Here is a 9,473-nt window from a genome sequence, read left to right on the forward strand (position 1 = left end):
AGAAAACACAATGGATTTTTCAAGTTTTTTTTTTATTTCAAACCAAGAAATCTGACTATCAAGCAAGCAAGGAATACACCAAAATCGTAACCTTTATGAAGGCCCCTTTTCTTCTTATTCCCAAAAAAGAGAAGAGAGAGGGTTTCGTTAGTTACCGTGCGTTTGGATAAGTATTTTAAGATTCTGTAGAATATTTTTTTTTTCTGATAAGATATGTTTAGTTAGGTATTCTTTCTCAAGTAAAGGTAATATTTTTTTTCCAAAAATAAATATTTTTTCTATTTGCCTCTGATGTATCTTCTTCTCCCGAACGTGTGTTGTTTGAATTACAGTCCTGTATTGGCATGCCATAATCGAAAAAGTCACAAAAAGTCAAAACATTACATGAAGACAAACGGCTTTGACGTAGTCTTTGGAGTCTGACCGAGAAAGCAATTTTGATTCCTCTTTTGGTTGGGTTTGTATTTCGATTGTTTTTCCCCCTACATTATTCGTGCGCCCAATCAATCATCGTTTTCTCCTACCTTTCTCCCCTCTAATTTCTCAGGTAAGAAGCAATTACTTACTTTTAATTTCTTCCGGTTCAATCATCAACAGCTTGGGTCCGTACATAATTCAATTGTTTATTTAATTTTAATTTTGTTATGTTATTTATTGTTCATTAGAGTGTGGGGGTTCGGCGGCTTGATCTATTTGTTGTGGTTGAAGAAGATGGGCTGCTTTATGCCTTGCATCGTGTTGTGCAGCGTGCGCCTGCGATGCGTACCACACGGTGGTTTCGGGGATTAGCCGGAAGTCTGCAAGGATCGCCTATTGTGGACTATTTTCCATTTCTTTGATTGTTTCATGGATACTCCGTGAGGTTGACGCTCCTCTCATGGAGAACATGCCTTGTAAGCTTCGTTCAATTTTTCTTGTTTTATTTTATTCTGGTTATTGCTAATTTTGTTTGATTTCTTTGTATTATTAATTATTCGGAGCATGCTTTGTTGATTTTAAGATTCCAATAATATCTTGGTTACCTGTTGCACTGAGCGAGAATGTTGCTGCAAAATAGTAAATAATATCCAAGCAAAAGTGGGCGAAGAAGTTAAATTCTTTTATCTTTTTTTCATTAGCTTAGTCTTTCACGGGGCTAAATGCAAACATGCTCTCTTAATATTTCAGGTCTTTTAGCAAATTTGAAGAATGATTCGATTTCCATGTGAATCTGAACATCTACTGCATTACCATTTTTATTACTTTGAGTGTAGTATATTGAATCAAAATGGTTTCATGGATGAATGGGAGATCGTTCTTCTATACATTTTTCTTTGATTGCTGGATAGCTGGTATTAGTTTGTCATGGACCATGATGTTCCGTATTAGTTTTTCAATAATTATCGACATAGGGCCCATTTCATGTGTAATGTTTTGCATGTTTCTCGAGGAAGAAAAGTGAACGTGCTGTCTGTGTCTTGCATATACCTATTTTTCTAATTTAGTTTAGTTAATATTGTTTTTTATACAGGGATCAATCAGTTTCACAAAACATCCAATAGGGAATGGTTTGAAACAGATGCGGTGCTCAGGGTCAGCTTGGGAAATTTTCTGTTTTTCACCATCCTTTCACTTTTAATGATTGGTGTGAAAAATCAGAAAGATCCTCGTGATGGATTGCACCATCGTGGATGGATGATGAAAATTATCTGCTGGTTCATTTTAGTTATTTTGATGTTTTTTGTTCCGAATGAGATTATCAGCTTTTATGGTAAGTTACACTACTTTTGTATCAATCTACTAAATTAAGAATGTCATTATTTTCATTTTCACAAAAACAAATCATTATTTTGAAAGTCTTTACATGTTACAGCCTATAGGTGACGATTTCTGAGAGAGGATTCAAAAATAGTTAAAGGAAATGATAAATAATCTAAAGTCACTTCTGATTTTACTTCATCTGAAACTTAAATGTTGTATTTGCAGAGATGATTTCAAAGTTCAGCTCAGGATTGTTTCTTTTGTTCAAGTTCTTCTACTTGACTTCGTTCATGGATGGAATGACAAATGGGTTGGATACGATGAGCAGTTCTGGTTAGTTTTTCTTTTTGATTTTTTATGATATTTCTTCATTGTATTCTTCTGATTTACGACCTGCTTGTTTTATATGTATAGGTACATTGCTCTGTTTGTTGTTTCACTTGTTTGCTATTTGGCGACATTTTACTTTTTGGGACTTCTTTTCCACTGGTTCACTCTATCTGGTTCACTCGTGGTATTTATAAATAACTATGTTTTGGTTGTTTCTATTGCTACGCATCGTGTTCTTGTATCGTCGATACGAACATTCAGTGTAGAGTTCAGTGACTGTAACCCCTTCTGTTTCTGGTTTCCCCTGATAAGTGGAACCAAGGAAACCCCTTCTATTTCTATTTCTAGTAACCCCTTCTGTTTCTAGATTGCATTTCAATAAATCAAGGAATGATACCATAAGGGGCAGCAAAACCATCAATGGTTATGGTGCCATTCGCATTTTTAAATTTGCAAAAGCTTCTCAGGTACATGTTACTGTTGGATACATGTATGTGTCGAACTCAATGCTATTTGGATGATGCTCTCAACCAATTTTGAATGTAACGTAATTATCGTGTGGGTTGCTAAAATTTTAATGTCGTAATTCGCCCGATTAAACCAGTTCAATCGAGAATCGGCTGGTCTGGGGGCTCATCCGTCTAAAATTGGAAATTTGAAGAATTGTTGTGACCAACTTCAAAACCAAAACCAAACATTGAAATAGGAAAAACCGGATGAGCAAGTTATTTTTAGGTTCTTTGTTAATAGGGTCTTTAATTCGATCAATCGAACCAATTCAATTGAGAGTCGGTTATAAAATTGAAAATCCGAAGAACTGTACTTAAAAACCAAAAATTGAAATAAAAAAGACGGATGAACAAGTTATTTTATGGCTTTTGAATTTCTTTTTAGGTTCCTTGTTAATATGGTCTTTAATCGAACCAATTCAATCGAGAATCGATTAATGTAGTGGTTGTAAATCATTCATAAATATAAACAAATATAAGAGCATACTTTATTAAAAATATTTGTCCGAAACGGTGAATGCCAAGGGTTTAATGTAATGAACTTTCCTGTTATCTTGAGTGATCTATTATCTTGAGTGATAACAGTAGAAGAAATAGAGAAAAGATGATAAAATAAAAAAGAAATATTTGAATTATAGACAATATGATTTTTAGTGTTATATTTTATTACTTATTTGAATTATGTTTTTGTAATATAAATTAATGAGATAAATAATAATGATAAAATATGCAAAATTAAGTATAAATATAAAAGATAAATAAATAAATTATTGTATATAGAAGATATAATAAATTTTATATCTTAGATAACAAAATTAATTTATATCTTTTTATTATTATGAATATCTTTGAAGAATTTCCACAATGTAAACATTTAGTTAAATGTTGATGTAAAATTTTAATATATTTTTACATAAATTATGTAAAATTTAATATTAATTAAAATTAAAATAATACATGATATATTTAAATACTCAAGTAATATATTATCAAAAAATTAAATTTTTATATAAATAATTTTTATTTAAATATTTAGAATTTCACTCGTTAAAAAAACAAATATAGAACAAGGAAAATTTGGAAAAATATACATTCCAGTAATCTTTTATTCCTTCAACCAAATATTGTAATCTTACATTCATGCTAAACCAACCAAACACAGTAATGTAACATTCACAGTAATCCTATTCCCTGGTAATCTTTTATTCCCACTGGTAATCTTACATTCCGTGAACCAAACGCACCCTAAGGATTTGGCCTCCACCATCAAGGGTCTCTTCGATCTCTTTCTGTGGTTGCCAAGGATTTTATTCCTTGCATTTTAATTACATTAGGTTTAGATATCTTTTAATTTAGTCCTTAGTTAGAATACTTAGACTTCAAGTTTAGCCATTAAATTGAGGTTTCTTTAAGATTAGGTCGCTAAACTCTTAATACAGTTGAATATTCGATTTGGTCCTCGCCTTAATACTCCAGTTTCCATTTTGATTATTTGATTCAAAAATTGATTAAAATCAATTAGGATTAATAATTAGAGCCTCCACTCTAGGTTAATTTTACTTTTAGTCCTTTAATTTAGGTGAATATTCGATTTGGTACTCACCTTAATGTCCAAGGTTCCGTTTTAATTATTCGATTCAATAATTGATTAAAATCAATTAGGATTAATAATTAGAGCATGTATTTTAGATTAATTTTACTTTTAGACCTTTAATTTAGGGAATATTCGATTTGGTCATCGCCTTAATGCCCGAGGTTCAATTTTGACTATTCGATTATGTAATTTGCTAAAATATGTTTAGGACTAATATTAGAGCCTACATTTTTAGGTTTAGTTCTCTAGGTCCTTTAAATCTCATAATTTAACACTTTAATTTAGAGGAAATACTTAATTAACCCGCTTAGTATAATTAGGCTTAAGAGTTGATTGATTGATTGCATTACTTAATTTCAAAACGAGACAATGTTCATTTATTAAGGGGTTAATTGTGTATCTTCCGTATCATGCCCAGGGATGACCATTGTTGATTCCCGAAGTAAACCAACATCCTTTTCAAAACTCTGCATCATAATTTCTAAATAATCGAGGTGATGTTTGTTTATTGGGATCGATAACGAAGCTTTCGCTTGTGCCCAGGGGTGTCGTTATTGGTCTTGATAAATCAACAACCTTTTCAGAATTTGCATACATGGTGGATTTTAAATGAAATAAAACTTCAAACTCAAAATTTCCAATTTTAAAATATAGGATAATCAACTAGGTACCAATTTTTGGAACTGTGGGGTGTTGATTCTTCCCCACGCATAACTGACTTCCGAACTTGATTTCTAATTTTTGCATACCAAAATTTGGTATTTTTGATAAATTAAAAATAGTTTATTAAAATTACTTTTTTAAGTGTTCCAATCGCACCTTAAAAATGATTGGTGATGACTCTCACCTTTTCATTAAAAATCTTTTTTAAGAATCCCTATCTCGTAACTAGTCAATTTTTCCTCGAAAGACTAGTTGCGATAGCTTGGTGACTCTGCTATGGAATTTTGCTTTTAAAAGCAAAATAGAGAGTCAAGCCACAATTCGATTACCCTATATTTGAAAATTGAAAATCTCAAGTTTGAATTTATTTAATTTACTATTTATTATGTTTTAAAAAAATTCAAAAAAGTGATTTTTTCTCTAGTTAATACTTTCACTTGTGCGATTATAAATAAGATTGTTTCATATCATATCTCTATACTCAAGCTTTGTCTTGATTCACCTAAGTAAGGGGAAACACCACTCCTCCGAAGAATACTGTTTTTCTTTGTGTAGGCCTAGCAAAGTACTTATGGAAAGCATTATTTATGTCTATCGGAATACTATTTTCCTTGACAAGTATTTAATGATGTGATCCCCTAGACTGAATTCGATCTGCGAGTCTATAGTGGGCTAAGATTGAAGTCTCTATATACCTTAACAAGGTGTAGGGATGGTTTGGGAACCTTTTTTTTAAAACCATATAAGAATTTAGTAAACTCACTCCACTTGAGCAATTTGAAAACCCTAAAAGAATTAGAATGCATACGATTAGGGTTTTAATTTTCTCTGTGTTTTTTACCCAAATTGTTTATTTGTTGCCTCATTTATGAGGTAATTTGATTATTTTTCCTAACACATTTCTTCTGTTTGATTATTATTCTTTTGTTTTATCTATTTTCCTTGATTTATTTATGTATAAACATGTCGTTAATTTCATATTTAATTATCTAAATTAGAAGGCTTTCAATATGATAATATCACTCGAAGAGGTAGATAGAATTACAAATAGACGACACTGGTCTATAAAGGCACTTCAAAAGGCAATCAGGGAAAGTACATCAAGTCAGAATACGATCATAGGTAGATTCAAATTGAAGAAATGAAGCTCAAATGGTATGGTCTAACAAGTTTTTCAAAGACACTACAACGAGAATAATATGACTACTCGAGAAGAATTACTGGAAATAAAGATCCAAGAAACTGAACCATCAAAGTCCCACATCAATTCAGAGGCGAAATAATAATGTTGTCTTGCCTATTTGATAGAAGAAGTTAGGAAGTTAAACAATTTGTAGTTTTCGTTTGTCTAGGTGTATTGGGGCATTGTATGTTATTTTGAAGTTCTATGATAATTACTTTGGAATTAATACCTTTATTGCATTTGCATTCATATCCTTGTACAAGGGAAAATAGCCTAGTAGAACCAAAAGTATGCTATGTGAAACAAGGGAGGAATGAGAAAGAATATGTCAAGAGTATCAAAAATAAACTAGAATTGGTAGAGGTGACACTCAAAATGTCTCGAATGATTATAGATGAAGAGGAGAACTAAAAGGAAATATCCAGAACCCAATGAGTAACGAGGTTTTCCAAGAAGAAAATTGAGGTCCATGTCTACCCCCATGGGGCATAATAAATTGCATGAAAACATCTTATTTTGTTGGAATTTGTTTTTATCATTTCTTTGTTTTTCAAGTGTTTGTTTAGTTGAATAAACACTGTATTTTTCAGACTATGAGCAATGAATCACGTTTCTTAAAGTTTAGTGAATTTCAAACATAATAAAATATTTTATAATTGATGTTATAGTCATTTGAAAATCATCGTTATAACCATATGACAATTGACAAGATTGAATCCTTGTAAAACAATACCTTGATCATGCTTAAGAGGTTACGCCCAAATGACACACTATTTTCCTTGTAAGGTTGAAGGCAACCTTCTCCTCAGACGACAAAGAATAAAAGGATAATACATTGAGGTATGTATATGAGCTTACTAAATGCATCAACTTTCATATGAAGTTGTAAAATTGATTAGACCACACTTCCATTGAGGATGTTGAGTGATGATTCTAATATTCACAAATGGAATGGTAGAGTAGATGAATTTATTTTAGTTCAGTTGCTTGGGCATTAAAATCTAAAGATGAAACTTTTTGATTATCAATGACACTTAGACTATAACAAGTTTTTCTTAACGAGCTCAAGAAATCTTGAAGCTGAATACTCATAATGTTAATTTATATTTAATATACTCCCGTATGTTCGAAGTATGAAAAAACAGAGAAAAAAATAAGAACATCAGAGTGAATTCAATAAATACGATAATGCCTAAGGCTTAGATTAAGAATGAGTTTAGGTGGAATATGGACTAAAGGAGTTGAGAAACACCTCTTATAATCAACTTCACACAAACACCCAGGAATTTTATTTTTGGACTGATATTTCTACACTACCTCTACTGAAGGAGTTTATGAAGCTTGAACAAATAGAAGATTTCAAAGAAGCAAAATAGAAGTGCTCTAAAAGGTCTATAAATTGATTACACTAGTTGTTTCATGTTGTCTGCATCCGATTGGAATGTTAAGCCGAGATAAAGAGGCATGTCATCATGTTTGTGATGATCGAGAAACAAAGGAAAATTCAATGATTGAAACCTTTGAAAAACAAGAAGTCAACCAAGAACCCAACCCATTGATCTTAACACTTGTCAAAAGGTAATAATTTTTGAATAATAATAATAAAAATAAAATTCTTGATTTAACTTATATTTATTGAATTGATGATTTGTTTCAATTTTGAGCACAAGTGATACCATTTTGTTTTTTAGAATTCTTTCATTCTTTTGAATTCTAAAAATATAAGAAATAAGGAAAAACATTTTTAAACAAGATAATCCCTCGAGAATGAAGAAATTCCTTGAAGTTGATGAGGCTTACTCTACCTCAAATGAAGAAGTGAGATAGCAAAGATGATGCAAAAGCAATGAGGACATCCTCTGATTTATGAAAATAAAGTATGAAAGATCGAAAGACTAAAGGATAAAATTTCTCACACTTTTTTATGATGTTGTTAACGTCAATAATCGATTAATCAATAGGAAGCAAGCAATCACCTTAATTAGGGGCATGGTATTTTGAGATTGTCTGATATCTTGACTAATAGAAAAGATCAAGACATTTCTTCTTGAAGTATTGATCACTTTTAATGTGTTCATCTGGTTTTGAGACCTCATAAAGAGTGTAACACCCTTAACCCGTATACATACCCAAAGACAAGTTAAAGATGTCACATAACTTTACATACATTCTAAGGTTGAAAATTCAGTAAAATTTTGAACTTTTAAAATTTATCCAAGTTAATCCTTTCAATAAGTAATGTAATCACGTAAAACCATATTATATTATTTAAGCCTTTATATCAATATCGGTTTCAGGCAACAACTAGACAGTTCTATACTGTTCCATATCATAAGATAAATTATCAATTACTGTCTAATTTAAAATATTTCTTTACTCTTCCAAAATATAATTTTTATCTAAAACTCAAAACTTAAATTTGTATTTATGTCCATTATAACATATTTTAGAGTTTTCTTATCCATATATATGCCATCTAGAAAATTTAAAAATAGTAAAATGTCATTACTGATACCTGTAACTTTTGTTTATTGATTGATGCCCACTCAACTCCTTACTTTACTTGCTCTTCTTTACCTACACGTGAAAATCATCACACGCTAAGTATACACTTAATGAGACATTATAAAAAAACTAAAATGATATAAATATCAAACAGCTTAACAACATCTAAACAACATATTCACTTATATAAAACTTAATAATATCATAACAATTTAAACATTAACTTAAATTCTAATAAAATCACTAAATATCCAAACCGATTTATTCAAGCCATTTTTCTTCATCAATGACCTGAAAATCAACATCTCATGATTTTCTCAAAACCATGATAAATAATATCATACATAATAGTCATATCAAAGACATGATAAAAAATATATACATAATGGTCATATCATATTCTTTTTCATTCATATACAATACAAAACTTTCATATCTCATTTTCATCATTCACTTTCATATTCACTTTCACATTTCATTTTCATAATTCGTACTTTCACATTTCATAACTCATTCTCAGATTCAGAACATGTTTATGGATTCATAACTTATTTTAGATTCATAACTTAATTTCATATTCATAGCTTATTTTCAAGTTCACAACCCAATGCATATTTATGAGAATGCACGATACGTGAGTCAGACGAGTATTCGCAATAAACACTTTAGTGCTATCATCAAAAGTAGACTATGCACTCCAACGTATCACTTGCACCAACGGTGCTATACATAATGTACACAAATGTACCATATCATAATCATAATCACTTCACTCATGGCATGCCAATTGTACCTACGACTCTCAATGCAACATTCAATGGGCTTTTCAATTAATTATTATATGTTATAGAATTATCAAATATATCAATATCTCAACATATCCAACTTTACATATCATAACATGATGGGTAATTCATACCCTAAATCATTCATAAAAATTTATAGAAAT

General features: G+C 30.6%; 1 long non-coding RNA gene across 1 annotated transcript; it reads left to right on the top strand.

Moving 5' to 3' along the window:
• The first annotated feature begins 337 nt into the window (after positions 1 to 337).
• Positions 338 to 2,435, top strand: LOC120177088. Its single transcript, XR_005521372.1, has 4 exons — positions 338 to 547; positions 666 to 893; positions 1,511 to 2,073; positions 2,155 to 2,435. It is a non-coding gene; the product is annotated as an uncharacterized LOC120177088 (long non-coding RNA).
• Positions 2,436 to 9,473: the final 7,038 nt, after the last annotated feature.

Source organism: Hibiscus syriacus, unplaced genomic scaffold (assembly GCF_006381635.1).
Source record: "Hibiscus syriacus cultivar Baekdansim isolate YM2019G1 unplaced genomic scaffold, ASM638163v2 tig00112281_pilon, whole genome shotgun sequence".
NCBI lineage: Eukaryota > Viridiplantae > Streptophyta > Magnoliopsida > Malvales > Malvaceae > Hibiscus > Hibiscus syriacus.